Raw genomic sequence first — 18,579 nt, forward strand, 5'->3', positions numbered from 1 at the left:
GTGCAGCTGTTACGAGCCCCTGCTCTTTCTCTCTTTGTTTCTGTTCTGAGTGCAGCTGCTAATTGGATGGGGGCGGAGACTAGCACACACACCTGAAGCCTCTGCCTATTTAAGAGCTGCTGGTGGCACTTCAATGGCGGCTTGCCCTGGGAACTCTGTTTTGCATTTGATTTTGGATTTTGTTTTCCTTATTTTCTTTTGTTAAGGATGGTGAGTGATTGTTATAACTAAACAAACAGAGTACATAAAAAAGCATAGGTAAGTGAGCTGACCCGGAAGACTTTTGTTGTGTTTAATTTCTTTCTCGGGAGATAGGAAGTTTTTCTTAACTCTTCAGTAAGTTGTAGTCTAAATTAGTTAGCTCACCAATCCTTATTTAAGATGTAAGTTAAAGTACATTTCCTTTTGTTTTCTGTTTTGGTCATATTCTTTTACTTTTACAATAAAACTTTTTGCTCTGGCCACTGTTGTTTTTAGAATGGCTCTTATGTTGGTCCCTAAATGGGTCGTAACAGCAGCTTCAAAGGGCTCTAAACAATCCCAGGTGAAGAATAAGGGTCTTATCTAGTGATAAAAACAAAAACAAAAATGTATTAACTTTTTATGCAGGCAAAAACATTTTTTCATGCACCTGTCAAGTTTGAGATTTGTCTTTTTGTTATTTCATAAAGTGTCATTTCAGACTAGTGGAAAGAAAGCATCCAGAAGACACTGTTAGGCGTTTCTTTTTTTTGGCACTTTATCTGTTTTATTACAATACATATTTTCAATGGTGGCCAACAAGTTTCAGTGTAGCTTCAAAGCGCTCTAAACGATCCCAGGTGAAGAATAAGGGTCTTATCTAGTGATCTAGTTTTACTAAAAAACAAAAATGTATTTAGTCTACTTTTTATGCAGGCAAAAATACTGTTTTTTCATGCACCTTTCATGTTTGAGATTTTGGGCTTTTGAGTTTTTCATTAAGTGTTTTTCTGACTGGTGAAAAGAAAGCATCCATTTTTTTTGGCACTTTATCTATTTTTGTCAATAGATTAAGTACAATACATATTTTCAATGGTGGCCAACTGGTTGAAAGTCCAAACTGCAGTTACAATGCAGCTTCAAAAGGCTCTAAACGATCTCAGGTGAAGAATAAGGGTCTTATCCAGTGATCTAGTTTTACTAAAAAAACAATTGTATTAACTTTTTACTTTTTATGCAGGCAAAAACATTGATTTTTCATGCACCTGTCAAGTTTGAGATTTTGGTCTTTTTGTTATTTCATAAAGTGTCATTTCAGACTAGTGGAAAAAAAGCATCCAAAAGACACTGTTAGGCGTTTCTTTTTTTAGGCACTGTTTTATTACAATACATGTTTTCAATGGTGGCCAACAAGTTTCAGTGTAGCTTCAAAGCGCTCTAAACGATCCCAGATGAAGAATAAGGGTCTTATCTAGTGATCTAGTTTTACTAAAAAACAAAAATGTATTTACTTTTTTGCAGGCAAAAATACTGTTTTTTTCATGCACCTTTCATGTTTGAGATTTTGGGCTTTTGAGTTTTTCATTAAGTGTTTTTTCATACTAGTGGAAAGAAAGCATCCATGTGTTATTCAAAAAAATTCTAGTACTGGATCTTCAGAAAAACTTGTATTCGTAAAGTACTTCACTCTCTGGGGATTGAATAATTTCGATTGCAACTGAACATGTGACGATCAGGCCACTATATCCCCTGTTGAACGGACCGGAGAAGAAAGCAGTGCAGAGAGTTAAAGTACTACTCTAGAAAGCAACAAGCGGCTAATCACATTTCTATTTACTGCTGAATTGCTGATTTGATTCTCCACTAAAGCATGTTTTGTTCCTGCTGAGATCTTAATGCAGGACTGGGAAACTCTGGCTCTCCAGATCCACTGTCCTGCAGAGTTTAGCTCCAACCCTGATCAAACTCACATGCCTGTATAGCTTTCTAGTGATCCTGAAATCCTAGATTAGCTGGCTTAGATGTGTTTGATTAGGGCTGGAGCTAAACTCTGCAGGACAGTGGATCTTTTCCATTGTTGTGAACCCCTGTCTTAATGGGCTGAAAACAATGCACCACCCTTTATTTAACAAAAACAGACCTGAAAGACAATGGTCAAATCCGAATAAGTGTTTTGAAAATGTCTGATATATAGACTATAGAATATTTCTATTAAAAATAAGTGGTGGATTTAACATCTAAATGTATAATGTTAAATTATATAGCAGGCCAGGATTAATTCATGCATTTTTTGTTTTTTATTTTTGATGATCTAGAATTAAAAGGAATTTCATGTCAAAATTTCTTCTTTTTTTATTCTGTTTTCTATTTATTATATAATTTTTAAAACACACACACACAAAACTTGCTACGTGTACTGCGTTAGGCAAAATGAGACTTGTAATAGCACTAGCATGTTATTGCTCTTTTGTTGATTTTGATTGCTTCCATTGTCCTCTTTTGTAAGTTGCTTTGGATAAAAGCGTCTGCTAAATGTCTAAATGTAATGTAAATGTCTATCCTTGTATTGTTACATTGGGTGAGGTTGCTATGGGATATTCAAAGCGATTAGTAATTCTAAGACTTTGTAGAGGGAGTAATTAGTAAAAGCTGAATTTTTCAGCCTCATTACTGCAGTCTTCAGTGTCACATGATCCTTCAGAAATCATTCTAATATGATGATTTATTATCAGTGCTGAAAACAGTGTTGCTTAATATTTTTTTTTGGAACCTGTGATACATTTTTCAGGATTCTTTGATGAATAAAAAGTTTTAAAAATAGAATTTTCTGTTTAAAAGTTTGGGGTCAGTACATTATTGTTCTTTTTTTTTTTTTTAAGAAATTATTACTTCTATTCAGCGAGGTGTTAAAGTGTTAAAAAGTGGTAGAAAATACTTATATTGTTTGAAAATAATTATATGTTGAATAAATGCTGCCCTTTTTAACTTTTTATTCATCAAAGAATTCTGAAAGAAGTATCACAGGTTCCAAAAAAAAAATCTTTGGCAACTGTTGTTCTAATTAATTCTAATAATAAATCAGCATATTAGTATGATTTTAATTAAATAAATACAGTCTTGATGGTCATAAGAGACATATTTAAAAAAATATAAGTCTTCATGATTCCAAACAGAAAAGAAAAAGAAAAACAGAAAGGAAATTTTGAATCGGTTAAAGAATTAGTTCACTTCTAGAATAATTTCACAGATAATTTACTCACCCCTATGTCATCCAAGTTCAATTTTTGAGGAAAACATTCCAGGATTTTTCTCCATATAGTGAACTTTAATGGTGCCCAACAGGTTGAAGATCCAAACTGAAGCTTCAAAGTGCTCTAAACAATCCCAGTCGATGATAAGGGTCTTATCTGGTGAAAGAATCTAAAAAATAATAATAATAAAATGTACAGTCGTGGCCAAAAGTTGAGAATGACACAAATATTAGTTTTTACAAAGTTTGCTGCTAAACTGCTTTTAGATCTTTGTTTCAGTTGTTTCTGTGATGTACTGAAATATAAATATAACAAGCACTTCATACGTTTCAAAGGCTTTTATCGACAATTACATGACATTTATGCAAAGAGTCAGTATTTGCAGTGTTGGCCCTTCGTTTTCAGGACCTCTGCAATTCGACTGGACATACTCTCAATCAACTTCTGGGCCAAATCCTGACTGATAGCAACCCATTCTTTCATAAACACTTCTTGGAGTTTGTCAGAATTAGTGGGTTTTTGTTTGTCCACCCGCCTCTTGAGGATTGACCACAAGTTCTCAATGGGATTAAGATCTGGGGAGTTTCCAGGCCATGGACCCAAAATGTCAACGTTTTGGTCCCCGAGCCACTTAGTTAGCACTTTTGCCTTATGGCACGGTGCTCCATCGTGCTGGGAAATGCATTGTTCTTCACCAAACTGTTGTTGGATTGTTGGAAGAAGTTGCTGTTGGAGGGTGTTTTGGTACCATTCTTTATTCATGGCTGTGTTTTTGGGCAAAATTGTGAGTGAGCCCACTCCCTTGGATGAGAAGCAACCCCACACATGAATGGTCTCAGGATGCTTTACTGTTGGCATGACACAGGACTGATGGTAGCGCTCACCTTTTCTTCTCCAGACAAGCCTTTTTCCAGATGCCCCAAACAATTGGAAAGAGGCTTCATCGGAGAATATGACTTTGCCCCAGTCCTCAGCAGTCCATTCGCCATACTTTTTGCAGAAGATCAATCTGTCCCTGATGTTTTTTTGGGAGAGAAGTGGCTTCTTTGCTGCCCTTCTTGACACCAGGTCATCTTCCAAAAGTCTTGGCCTCACTGTGTGTTCAGATGCGCTCACACCTGCCTGCTGCCATTCCTGAGCAAGCTCTGCACTGGTGGCACTCCGATCCCGCAGCTCAATCCTCTTTAGGAGACCATCCTGGCGCTTACTGGACTTTCTTGGACACCCTGAAGCCTTCTTAACAAGAATTGAACCTCTTTCCTTGAAGTTCTTGATGATCCTATAAATTGTTGATTTAGGTGCAATCTTAGTAGCCACAATATCCTTGCCTATGAAGCCATTTTTATGCAACGCAATGATGGCTGCACGTGTTTCTTTGCAGGTCACCATGGTTAACAATGGAAGAACAGTGATTTCAAGCATCATCCTCCTTTTAACATGTCAAGTCTGCCATTCTAACCCAATCAGCCTGACATAATGATCTCCAGCCTTGTGCTCATCAACATTCTCACCTGAGTTAACAAGACGATTACTGAAATGATCTCAGCAGGTCCTTTAATGACAGCAATGAAATGCAGTGGAAAGTTTTTTTCGGGATTAAGTTAATTTTCATGGCAAAGAAGGACTATGCAATTCATCTGATCACTCTTCATAACGTTCTGGAGTATATGCAAATTGCTATTATAAACACTTAAGCAGCAACTTTTCCAATTTCCAATATTTATGCAATTCTCAAAACTTTTGGCCACGACTGTATGTAATTTATCCTTATTCCTTGGCCCTTTGAAGCTGCATTTAAGTTTGGACCTTTAACCCCACCATTGAATTCCACTATATGCAGAAAAATCCTGGAATGTTTTCCTCAAAAACCTTCATTTCTTTTCGACTAAACGGAAACTTAGATGACACAGGGGTGAGTAAATTATCAGGATTTTTTTATTCTGAAAGTGATCTAATCCTTTCATTATTACTGTGATTGATATGTAAATGGTTCTTAAGACTGTACTTTTATGCATACATTTGTTTTCCAGTGTTTTCATGGTATTAAGTCCCTCTGTGATTTTGCATAATTAGTAGTAAAACCTTATTTGTTCACATCGTAAACACCAGTGTGTTTGCGGTGCATCCACTAGATGTCAGCAGCATCACACTCACCAACAGCAGAGGACACTTCATACTGTTAAAGAAGTGCTGCCAGTTTCCATGTCCAAAATGGGAGTAAAGAGACTAAAAACAGACGAGTTTTGTAATGGTACAAAAAATATTTCACTTTTAATCTTTCTCTACTTACTTGTCTAGTACAAATATGTCACTTTGTTTCATATTTACAGTGTATACGTTTTTCTTTATTTACCTCAACAAAAAAAAAAAAGGAAGTGAAATGTTCCAATATGCCCCGTGGGTGGGATACATTGTAACATCTGAGGGGCACATTGTAACATTACCATATGACAGCTTCAAATGTTATCTGGTCGAATGAAAAAATGGATAAAATCCATAAAAGTAAATGGTGTAAATTACATCGCTAATGTCATAGAATAGCATAGTTTAATAATAGCGGGGAAAATTAACGCAGTGTTACAACTTTCAGTGTCTTCTGCTGGTTTGCAAAGCATTAATAAATATCAATAAACTGATAAATAACAGATTAAAGATTAAAATAATAGCAGATTTGTCTCGTTGTCTCGTTTTATGTCTATAAACTGTATCTAATTTGCATATTAATGTATTTTTTGTAACTACAAACTCTATTCACATTGCTCTTTTGAAAAATCCTCCAGATCCTGCAGATTCTTCAGTTTTTCAGCATAGTTTGCACATTTGAACCCTTTCCAGCAGTGACTGTATGATTTTGAGATCCATCTTTTCACACTGAGGACAACTGAGGTACTTAAAACACAACTATTAAAAGAAATCAAACATTCACTGATGCTCCAGAAGGACACGTGATGCATTAAGAGCCGGGGGGTGAAAACTTTTTGAATATTGAAAATCAAGATAAATTGTAATTAATTTGTCTTCCAGGAAACATGCAAAGATTTTCTGTTGCTTCCAAAAAGAAGTACTAAATGGAGAAAAAAAAGAAGATATTTCAACAAAATAAGAAACATTTGGACATCTTTATCCTGTTCAAAAGTTTTCACCCCTCCCCTTAATGCATCATGTTCACTGAAAAATGCTTTTCTTGAATTTTTTTTGTCTTGTTTCCAGCCAAAATATCTAAAAATTCTCAAATCAAGAAGGATTTTCTAGACAAGTAACAATTATTTTCTTGTTTTGTGAAAGTCAAAATTGAGTTTTTGCTTTCAAAAAAAAAAAAAAAAAAATTTTTTTGCCTTGCCTCATTGGCAGATTATTTAGCTTGTTTCAAGCAAAAACACACTTAATTTTGACTTTGATCTAAACTGATAAATAACAGATTAAAGCTTAAATTGTTTTAAAATAAGTTTTACATGAATACTAAAAACTGAGATGAAAAATGGACTTCAACCAGAAATGTACTTTTACTATGGTAAAATAAATATTCAGCGATACCTTCAAAAGACTTTTGAATTTTGGCACAGTTTTTTTCTCTGTAAAGTGTTGCTATGTCAACTAGTAAACACCATAAATTTGGTCATGCTAGCATGTGTGGAAATATTTCAGCCACGTGTGTTACAATTAACCCTGGGTTAGTTTAGTTCCTTCTGCTACTTGCCTTGCTGAGCCTTGTTCTGTCTGTTAATGTCTGACCCTCCTGCCTGCATCTATTCAGGGTCATATCTCAAACTCTCTTGCATTGGTTGCTGCTTCTGATTGATCTTCAGCCTTATTCTGACTCATCTGGAGTTCATCCTGGGACCTTGTGGCCTGCCGGCAGTCTGTATTTCCTGCTTGGCTTACAGGATGTCTGATGTCTGGTCATCCTACTCAATAGCCCAGACATATGAAATACAGGATATTGTTATCACATGCGTCAAGGGTCCAGTACTTGCCAGACATTCCTGCAGCTCATTCAATGCTACTGCAGGTCTTTGGCTGCTTCCTTGACAAGTTTTGGTCTTGTTTTTACATCAGTTTTGACAGGTGCACTGTTCTTTTGAACATCATTGTAGAGCCCCATTGTTTCCACTTGTTGCTGATGGCTTTCACAAAAGGAGGTTTTGGAAATCTATTCGTTTTAAGCCGACCTTGTTTTCTGTACTAACATGACATCAATGTTTTCTTGCTTTTTAATTCAAAGAGCAATGTCACTTGTCCTATTTAGATTTATCCCCCTGAAACCCAGAAAAAAAATTGTGGAAAAATTTAGTATTTTTCATATCATTACATTGTTTACAGAACAAAAGTTTTTTTTAATTTTTTATTATTATATTTCATTCATAAGGTATGCTATGTCCTTGGTACAGAACAGTGGGACTCAATTTAAAAAATATATAAATAAACTGACACACAGCAAAAAATGCTTTTCTTATTTAAATTTGTTGTCTTGTTTTCAGCCAAATCCAGCCAATATCTACACATTAGGTGCATTTTTGCTTAAAACACGCAAAATAATCTGCCAATGGGGTAAGAAAAGTAATCTTGTTTTTCTGTTTGAAATAAGATTTTTTTTTTTCTTACCCCATTGGCAGATTATTTTGCTTGTTTTAATGAAAAACTCACTTAATTTTGACTCTGAAAACAAGAAAATAATTTTACTTGTTTAGAAAATACTTCTTAATTTAAGAATTTTTAGATATTTTCGCTGGAAACAAGACAAAAAATCTAAGTAAGAAAAACATTTTTTGCAGTGCATGAATAAACATGTATAGGCAAAAACTATTTTTTAGGTTTCAGGATTTTATCATAAAGATGATTCTTAACTATGTTGTAACAGAATGGTTTGATATACCATTTTTTCTTTGTGCAAAATGTTTGTAAAATGGCTCATGTTTTTCCTATCCTCCCTTATTTGCATATTAATGTATTTTTGAGACAACATGTAATGAAAAAAGAAGTCTAATAATGGAAGTAATAACTGACAAGATTTTCATAATAATATATAATATTTCATAGCAATATTGAAATATATTTTCTTTCCATTTTCATTTGTTGTGTCTCCCAAAATGCAAAAAACTATTTTGTAACAGTCATTTATTTTGATTTGAAACCGCATAACATTTCCCTGAGGTGTTAATTTATGACAAACGGTTTAAAAATGAGTCAAATTTAAACTACAAAGTAATATAATTTTCCATAAGAGTGGTACATTAGATTATGCAATTAATGTCAGCCATTTTTGAAGACCAAGGAGAGTAAGTGGTCATGGTGAAACATCTCTGAAAAGCCCCGAATGTACTCTTTACAGGACATCCAGACTTAAAACTGTGGCATGTATAGTAAGGTCCTCATATGAGGACACAGAGTCTCATAAGGTTAAACTAGTTTGAATATAGAAGCAAGAAAAATAGCCTAGACAGACAATAGGCAAAAACAAGCAAAACAACCAAATTGAATGCCATTTTAGATTCTTTGGTAAGCAAAGCATTATTTTTTTCTTCAATTTAAAGATTTCTGGATCTATGAATCCACCCTTTCCTATCTCTGTCATTAATGTTTTGACAGAATCCAAAAACATTTGTCTATTTGGAAAATAAAAACCTTCTTCTTTTACTACTTTAATTGGTTTAGTTACTGTATCTTTAAAAATGTCTGTAACTTTCTGATCTCCGTGTACCAGCAGAGCTCACAAAATCTGAGGGTACGTTTGAATGACAATGATTATACTAAAAACAGAAAAGTTTTTCTTTGCGTTTTTGAAAAGTTTTGCATACAGATGACAACATTGTTAAAATCCACAAAAATGACTAAACAATGCTGTATTATGCATGCCAGGAGAGTAGCTGGCAAAGTCACTTTATTAAAAAAAAATTAATAAAATAAATAGACATGTACCTGTGCACATAACCCTTGCAGAATCTGTGAAAATGTGAATAATTTTAACAAAATAAGAGAGCTCATACAACATGCATGTTAATTTTTTTTTTATTTAATACTGTCCTGAGTAAGATATTTCACACAAAAGATGTTTACATATAGTCCACGAGACCAAAAAAAAAAAAAATAGCTGAAATTATTAAAATAACCTCCTTCAAAAGTTAGGAACCCTTGTTTGATCTAACCTGGATGATCTACGACTGTTTTTTGTTGTTTTTTTTCTGATGGTTGTTCATGAGTCCCTTGTTCGTTCTGAACAGTTAAACTGAGCACTGTTCTTCTGAAAAATCCTCCAGATCCTGCAGATTTGAACCCGTTCCAACAGTGACTGTGTGATTTTGAAATCCACCTTTGTTCTCCTCTCTTTCTTGATCTTCCCTTTCTAGCCTATACTCATCTAACAACACCTGATATATGGTATTTTTGAGCACTTCCTATGTTGATCTGCCTCCTTAGGATGAATCACTTGCTGTATTCCCAATTTGTAAGTCGCTTTGGATAAAAGCGTCTGCTAAATGAATAAATGTAAATGTAAACCTTTTCACATTGGGGACAATTGAGGTACTCAAACACAACTATTAAAAAAGGTTCAAACCCTCACTGATACTCCAGAAGGGCACGTGAGGCATTAAGAGCCAGGGGGTGAAACTTTTTGAATTTGAAAATCAAGGTAAATTGTACCTAATTTGTCTTCCGGAAAACATGCAAGTATCATCTGTTGCTTCCGAAAGGCAGTACTAAATGGTAAAAAAAAAAAAAAATTATATTTTAACAAAATAAGTAAAATTTGGACATCTTCATCCTTTTCAAAAGTTTTTACCCCCAGCTCTTAAAGGGGCCCTATTATGCTTCTTTTTTTTTTTTTTTTTTTTTGCCAGTGTGTGGTGTGTATATTTGGGCACAAAACAAAACAAAATTACTGGGGCCTAATGGTAAGAGAGTCCCAAAGGTTGCCAGTTCGATTCCCACACCAGGGGAGAAAACTACTGTAATAATGTAAATTTTGTGAAAAATAATGCGTTTTCAGAACCACCAATCATGAGAGCATGTTCAAGTGCACTCCCAAAACAAAAAAAGGACTTTGTAAAAGAGCATAATAGGACCTCTTTGATGCATTCTGTTTTCTTCTGGAGCATCAGTAAACGTTTGAATCTTTTTTAATAGTTGTGTTTGAGTCCCTTAGTTGTCTTCGATGTAAAAAGATGGATCTCAAAATCATACAGTCACGGTCAAATATGCAAAAGATGCTGGAAAACTAAAGAATTTGCAGGACCTGGAGGATTTTCCTGAAGAACAGTGCTCAGCTGAACTGTTCAGAACAAACAAGGGGCTCATGAACAACCATCACACACAGTATTAAGAACCAAGGGTTCCCAAACTTTTGAAGGGTTTTTAATAATTTCAGCTATTTTTTTTTTTTTTTTTTTTGTCTTGTGAACTATATGGAAACAAATTTTATGTTAAATATCTTATTCAGGACAGTACTAAGTAAAAAATTGCATGCATTTTGCATGATCTCTTTTATGTTATTAAAATTATTCATGTTTTGACAGATTCTGCAAGGGGTTCCCAAACGTTCACATTTTCATATAATTGTGTTTCATAGCTTACACAGAGATAATAGTGGTGTCATCAGTGCTTTTTCAGGCCACCAAAATGGTGTTGATGTTTAAGTGAATGGCGAAAATGCATAAAAAGTTTCTGTTTTTAGTTAAAAACGCTGCCATGTAACGCCCCCTCACTTTCACATCCAGGGGATGATTCATCAAAAACACTAATTCTCTTATTCTGCCTCAATATCATTAGCATTACATCTGTCATCAGTCATCTCCTCCAAACTCAGCTACAGCAGTGGCTTTCTACAGATTTCTCCAGCACTTTATTTATTGCTCTGTCTAATTCTTGTATTTTCTCACCCACAGAACTCCATGCTTGCCTCTAGGCCTTCCTCAGCAAATAATTCCACATTTGTTGGCGTGGAAGGATCAAGTGTCAGTATCACAAGGGTCTGAGGGCTTTGAGATGAATGGCACAGAAGATGGACCATAGATGCACCCTCCTGCTTTTGAAAACTGACAGTCCATCTATATTAAATGATGTCTCCAGTGTTATTCTTTCTGTTCTCTCCCTCAGGTAGTGCTCCAGCTGCTCTCCTAAGTTAAAATGAACACACTCCATCCTTGACTTCACAGCTGTTTTGATATGTCTTGGAGTTTGCAGTGCCACAATAGATCAGGAAGTGGCCAGTGTTTAACCTCTCAAAAATCATTTATCGACAGGGCTAACGACTTTTGAGTTCAGCTTGGAGTGAGAATTCCCACAGCAGTCCCTCTACACTGTAAAAAGTTGTCACCAGATTTAGGTTAAAAACCTAAGTTCAGCAGCTGCCTTAAATTTTTAAGTTAAATCAGCTTAAAACTACAAGTCATTTTAACTTATTATAATAAAAATTTAGTTGATTTAACTTGTCAGTTGAAATGACTTAAGTTGATTTAACTTAAAATTTTAAGGCAGCTGCTAAACTTAGGTTTTTAAGTTGAAACGGGTGAAAATTTTTTACAGTGTAGGGAAGTCCGGGGGCATGCTTCTCCATGAGAAAATTGTGTACATTTTACAGTTAAATTGTAAAAAAAGTGGTCCACCCTTAGCAGCAACAACTGCAATCAAGCGTTTGTGATAACTTACAATGAGTCTGTTACAGCGCTGTGCAGGAATTTTGACCCACTCATCTTGGCAGAATTGTTGTAATTCAGCCACATTGGAGGGTTTTCGAGCATGAACCGCCTTTTTAAGGTCATGCCACAGCATCTCAATAGGATTCAGGTCAGGACTTTGACTAGGCCACTCCAAAGTCTTCATTTTGTTTTTCTTCAGCCATTCAGAGGTGGATTTGCTGGTGTGTTTTGGATCATTGTCCTGCTGCAGAACCCAAGTTCGCTTCAGCTTGAGATCACGAACAGATGGCCGGACATTGTCCTTCAGGATTTTTTGGTAGACAGCAGAATTTATGGTTCCATTTATCACAGCAAGTCTTCCAGGTCCAGAAGCAGCAAAACAGCCCCAGACCATCACAATACTACCACCAGATTTTACCGTTGGTATGATGTTCTTTTTCTGAAATGCTGTGTTACTTTTACACCAGATGTAATGGGATTACAATTTTTGTCTTATCAGTCCACAGAGTATTTTCCCAAAAGTCTTGGGGATCATCAAGATGTGTTCTGGCAAAACTGAGACAAGCCTTTATGTTCTTTTTGCTCAGCAGTGGTTTTCGTCTTTCCCTTTATAAAAAAAAACCCTGCATGTTTTGTTTACGTGTGTTATCTTTGATTAATATTTAAATTTGTTTGATGATTTGAAACATTAAAGTGTGACAAACATGCAAAAAAAAAAAAATCAGAAAGGGGGCCAACACTTTTTCACACCACTGTATGTATCTGGTGCACTTTGTGAGTTCAAAATTAGGAGCTCCAGTACAGGTTTGGTGTGCAAACTAAACAACAACAAAAAAGCTGGTGACTTGACTTGTTCTTCAGGTTTAAAGGGGACTTAATTCTCTTTTTAGTTGTGATATGGTTTCTCAGTCTAAATTACTTTTACACTGGTATATTTAAAAACCAAACAATTTAGAATATAATGATAATAATAATTTCATATTATTATTCTTACACTGTAAAAAAGTGAACAGTTGGATCAACTTAAAGACTTCAATTGGTAACACCTAAACATTTTAAGTTCTTTCAACTTAATTTATTACATAAATTAATTATAAATTAAGTTGAAAAACTTAAAATGTTTAGGTGTTGCCAATTGAAGTCATTTTTTAAGTTGATCTAACTGTTCACTTTTTACAGTGTACACTGTAAAAAAGTTTATCAATTTCAACTTAAAAACTTAAGTTTGGCAGCTGCCTTAAAACTTTAAGCTAAACCAACTTAATTCATTTAAACGCACAAGTTAAATCAACTCATTTTTATTGTAATAAGTTAAAATTACTTGTAGTTTTAAGCTGATTTAACTTAAAAAACTGAAGGCAGCTGCTGAACTTAGATTTTTAAGTTGAATCTTGTGAAAACTTTTTACAGTGATACGACAGCAATATTGGAAAACAATTCTGTAAAATAAATTAAAATGAGTATTTCACAGGTCTGTTATTTTACCTTATTCTACAGGAGGTCCTAATGTCTTACACTTGCAAGCAGGGGCTAAAACTTTTGGCCACATCTGCAGTTTTAATCATGATACAAACAAACTTTTCTGGTGACTTAAGAAAATTTACCAGCCATAAATATTTTTTTTCTGGACATGAAACTGTTAAAGCAATTGCTGCTACTACAACAACTAAATATTTGAATAAAAAATAAAAAATAAATTTTAAATTCGAACCAAACACTGCATTTTAATCATGGTACAAACAAAGATGCTACACACATGTAGCATGAGCAGTTTTTTATTTGAATTAGATTTTATCATTTAAACATTTAAGGCAAAAATAAAAATATTTTTTAATAAAATATATAATGTATTATATATATATATACACATCTGTCAGCAGAGCTTTGTCTGACATCTGGACATTGTCATACTGTGTTTTTATAATTGCAAAACTATTAACTTTTTACCACAACAAGAACAGCAATGTACACTGTAAAAAGTTTTTACCAGTTTCAACTTAAAAACGTAAGTTCAGCAGCTGCCTTAAAGTTTTAAGTTAAATCAACATAAAACTACTATTCATTTCAACTCATGATAATAAAATTAGTTAAAATTACTTGTACTTTTTAGTTGATTCAACTTATGAGTTGAAATTACTTAAACTTTAAAGTTGACTTAACTTAAAATTTTAATGCAGCTGCTAAACTTAAGTTTTTAAGTTGAAACTGGTGAAAATTTTTTACAGTGTACGGTGAAATAATTGCAAGATTTGCACAGAACAGCATTTTTTAAAAAATATATTTTTACAGAAAAATTCAAATATTTCACTATTAATCTATTCTGCATTGCTTGAACATCTGTTCTGACAAATATTTTTCTCCCATTAGAAAATGAATCCTGTGAGAAAAGTGTCAGTTGCATGAGTCTCACACTGAATGCGTGAGAGTTGGCAGCCTTGTAAATGTAGGCCTTAAAGGAATAGCTCACCCAAAAACAAAAATTCTGTCATTTACTGTTCCAAAGGCTTGTTTGTTTGTTTCAGTGTCTAATTACGTTTTACATTTTCCTTTCTTTCAGTCCAAATAGTTCAACATGAAAGACAAAAGAAAGCAACGTGTGCAATTACATTTGATGCGGTTTTCTTTACAAAAGAGACCACTGCTGAGAGACTGGCTTTGGTCCTTGATGATGGTTTATATACAGTTTTGAATTTGGGTTTGGTTGACATTTATCTCTATCATTACATGACACCAAATTAAGAGTGTGGGAAGCAGAGCTTAGGTGAGGAGGAAGAGTAAATTATCCATCTGACTGAGATGACAATAAATCGGCTAAATGTCATGAGTTAATCCAATGGCCCGTCATCAAGGAAGCTTTTATTATTACGAGTCCAAATGTCTCCAAAGAGACGTATGCTAAAACTCAAATGTCTTTTAAAGTTCAGACTCTGTGTCAGCATAGTGAGGGATTACATATTTAAGAATCTGAATCTTACGAATCCTTTCCAGTATACTCACCTCTCTCACTCCTCAGAGAAGGCTGATTAGTTAAGGATTACAATTTCGTTTGTGTGAACAATCTCTCTCACTGTGGAATATCCCTTTTCTATCTCAGGCATAAACTTTGATAATGGAAAATCATGAATACTCTCCTGTGAGCCTTGCTTCATCTCCAGCAGTCATCACTGAGAAAAGAGCAAAAGAATATATCTTCAAAAATTTGCTCCACCTCTGGGAAGAAACAGTACAGTAGTACTTCCGAACCACAAAGAGAAAATATTCCTCACAATGCTCAGGAAAAGAAACTGGGTCGTCATCTTTGTCAGTGCAAAAACACAGGAACTCTGCTTTCACAGGTATGGCTTTGATAAAGAAGTTTGACTTGGCTGTACATGATTTTTACTCCTAAATTAGTGCAAAGAATTTAACTTGTTAATCTGGAGATACAGTTGAAGTCAAAAGTTACTTACACCTTGAAGAATCTGCAAAATGTTAATTATTTTAGCAAAACAAGTGGGATCATACAAAATGCATGTGACCTGAATAAGATATTTCACATAAACATATTTACATATAGTACACAAGAGAAAATAATAGTTGAATTTATAAAAATGACCCTGTTCAAAAGTTTGTTTTGTTTAGTGATAGTTGTTCATGAGTCCCTTGTTAGTCCTGAACAGTTAAACTGCCTGCTGTTCTAAAGAAAAATCCTTCAGGTCCCACAAATTCTTCGGTTTTCCAGCATTTTTGTTTATTTAAACCCTTTCCAACAATGACTGTATGCTTTTGTGATCCATCTTTTCACACTGAGGACAACTGAGAGACTATTACAGAAGGTTCAAACGCTCACTGATGCTCCAGAAGGACAAAACCATGCATTAAGAACCGGGAGTGAAAACTTTTGAACAGAATGAAGATACATTTTTCTTATATTGCCTAAATATCTTTTTTTTTTTCATTTAGTACAGTCCTTCAGAAGCTACAGAAGATAAGATTCTGTAATCGTTGCATATGATTCCGTCAGTTGTCCTCAGTGTCCAAAGATGGGTCTCAAAATCATACAGTCATTGTTGGAAAGGGGTTAAATACTCAAAGGTTCAAACCATTTGTGGGATCTAAAGGATTTTTATTAAGGATTTTTAAGTGAACTTGTCCAAAGTGTCAATATATTGAGCTAACACCATTGTTATCTAACGCTGCCTTAATCATCCTGGGCATGGAATTGACCAGAGCTGCACAGGTTGTTGCTGGGATCCTCTTCCACTCCCTAACGGAGCTGCTGGATGTTAGACACATGGTGCTTCTCCACCTTATGCTTGAGGATGCCCCACAGGTGCTTAATAGGGTTCAGGTCCAGAGACACACTATCCACCCCATCACCTTTGGCTTCCTCGGCAAGGCAGTTGTCATCTTGGTGGTGCGTTTGGGGCTGTTACCAAGCTGGAAAACTGCCGTTAGGCCTAGTTTCTGGAGAGAAGGTATCATGTTTGCTTCAGAATGTACAGTGCATAATGGAATCCATTTGAATCCATGTTTCCCTCAATGAATTGCAGCTCCCCAGAACCAGCAGCACTCATGCAGCCCCAGACCATGATGCTACCACCACCATGCTTGACTGTAGACAAGACACAATTTTCTTGGTACTCCTCACCAGGGCATCGCAACACATGGTTGACACCATCTGAGCCAAACAAGTTTATCTTATAGTCTCATCAGACCACAGGAAAATGCTTCCAGTAATTCATGCTCTTGGACAGGTTGTCTTCAGCAAACCGTTTGCAGGCTTTCTAGTGAGCCAGCTTCAAATGAGGCTTTCTTCTGCAAACCGAACCGCAGTGTGCGGCGTATGGTCTGAGCGCCGACAAGCTGACCTTCTACTTCTGAAACCTTTAAAGCAATACTGGCAGCAGTCATGCATCTGTTTTTTAAACCAGGTTCTGAACCTGACGCACAGAACAATTGCTCAACTTCGTTCAGAATGGAACCCATCTTGGAAAACCTGTGTAACTCGGTTTCAGGGTGTTACTGAACCTCTAATAGCCTTGGCCATCTTTGTGGAGAGCAACAATTTTAATTCTCAAATCCTCAGAGAGTTCTTTGCCATGAGATGCCATGTTGAACATCCAGCGGTCAGTATGAGAGAATTGTACTTAAAACACAAAATTTTAACTGCTCTAATACAGGATACACAGCTTTGTATGGTCCTGTCAAGCAGACAAAAAAAATAAACATGATGAATAGGACATGTGGCTTTAATTAAACAACATACTGCTGTTATCACTTAGGATGTACTAGCATTTGTTGCCAGCTATTCTGACAATAATGGCTGTATGTTGAGGTATTTGCAGGGGACAATACATCTATACTGCTATACAAGCTGCACATTGACTATAAAATATATGCAAGTTTTTATAGTATTTCTATAGTAGAAATTTTTTATTTTTATAAATTTCTATAGTATTGAGAAGATAGAGAAGATATATTAAACTGGTTGCTGAAATAGGAGGGGTATACTCACTTTTGTGAGATACTGTAAATAATTTACTACAGATTTCCCCAACTCCTGCAAATGTTCTCATAGGGTAAGTCAGCTTTTCTTCTACTGACATAGACCTGTTATCCACCTCAACCTGAAAGCAACAATGTAGTGTCAACAGAAAGAAATTACTTGTCTCTTGAGTATTTTGTCTTTAATACACTCTCTACAAAAAAAAAAAAAAAAAAAAAAAAAAGTCTTGTACAAGAAAAGTACTCTTAAAAAATAACATTTCAAAAAGAGGGTTTTCACAGCAATGCCGTTTTTTTTTTAGTGTGAAGAACATTTTCGACAAACTAAAGAACCTTTTTCCACTGAAAAGAACCTTTTGTGGAATGAAAAGTTTCCGAGGTTATGTGGAACCACTGATGCCAATAAAGATCCTTTCTTTTTAAAGTGTAGAGCTTGGAGGGGAAGCATTTCTAAGGAAAACAGAAGAGGGCCTGGAACAGATCCTTGGGGTACTCCAGAGCACTGTGGTAAGATTAGCTCATCTTATCAGGGTTTTCAACGTCTTTGTCCATTTCTGCAAATGAATCATTCTTTTCCACACAAGGATTTGATTTAGAGCTGGCTGAGAACCTGGAACAAATCATGCTGTTCTTACTGTCTATCCTACACATATGACTAGTTGAAGAAAGACTTGTAAGTCTTGTGGCCAAATTTATCTGCTGATGCACTGGTTCACAATACAAATTGATTTGCTTAGACAAACACATTTTAAACCTATATGAAATAAATAAATGAAATGTCACAAAAGTGCACTCTCCGAACCAGTGAGTTTGTGCTGCTTAACAACAAGTGATACTAATGAACCCTCTTTATGCAAACAACCCATTTCGAGATGGAGAATGATTATATCACGCACACACAAAAAAACAGCGACCTTAGAACTTCTTCAAAAATCTTTCCATACTTAACAGTCCCTGACTACAACCACCCACTGTCAAAATTGTTGTAATCAGGATGTGCATAAAACACTAACACTGTCATCATGCAAAATGGATAAGACGACAACATTGTCAGCAGTTTGCATCCAGCGGTTAATTTGCCATCTGCTCCACCTGAAGGGTGATAATTACATAGGAATAGGATGAGACGGGCTGCTTTTCCGAGTAAGAATGAGGCAATATATATGCATAAAACCTTGCGAAGCTTTTTGAAGGTGTTTAAGACTTTCATTAAGCCTAGTGTTATGTCTTAAAAACATGCTGATAAA

This window comes from Garra rufa, chromosome 10, assembly GCF_049309525.1.
Source record: "Garra rufa chromosome 10, GarRuf1.0, whole genome shotgun sequence".
In the NCBI taxonomy this organism is placed as follows: Eukaryota; Metazoa; Chordata; class Actinopteri; order Cypriniformes; family Cyprinidae; genus Garra; species Garra rufa.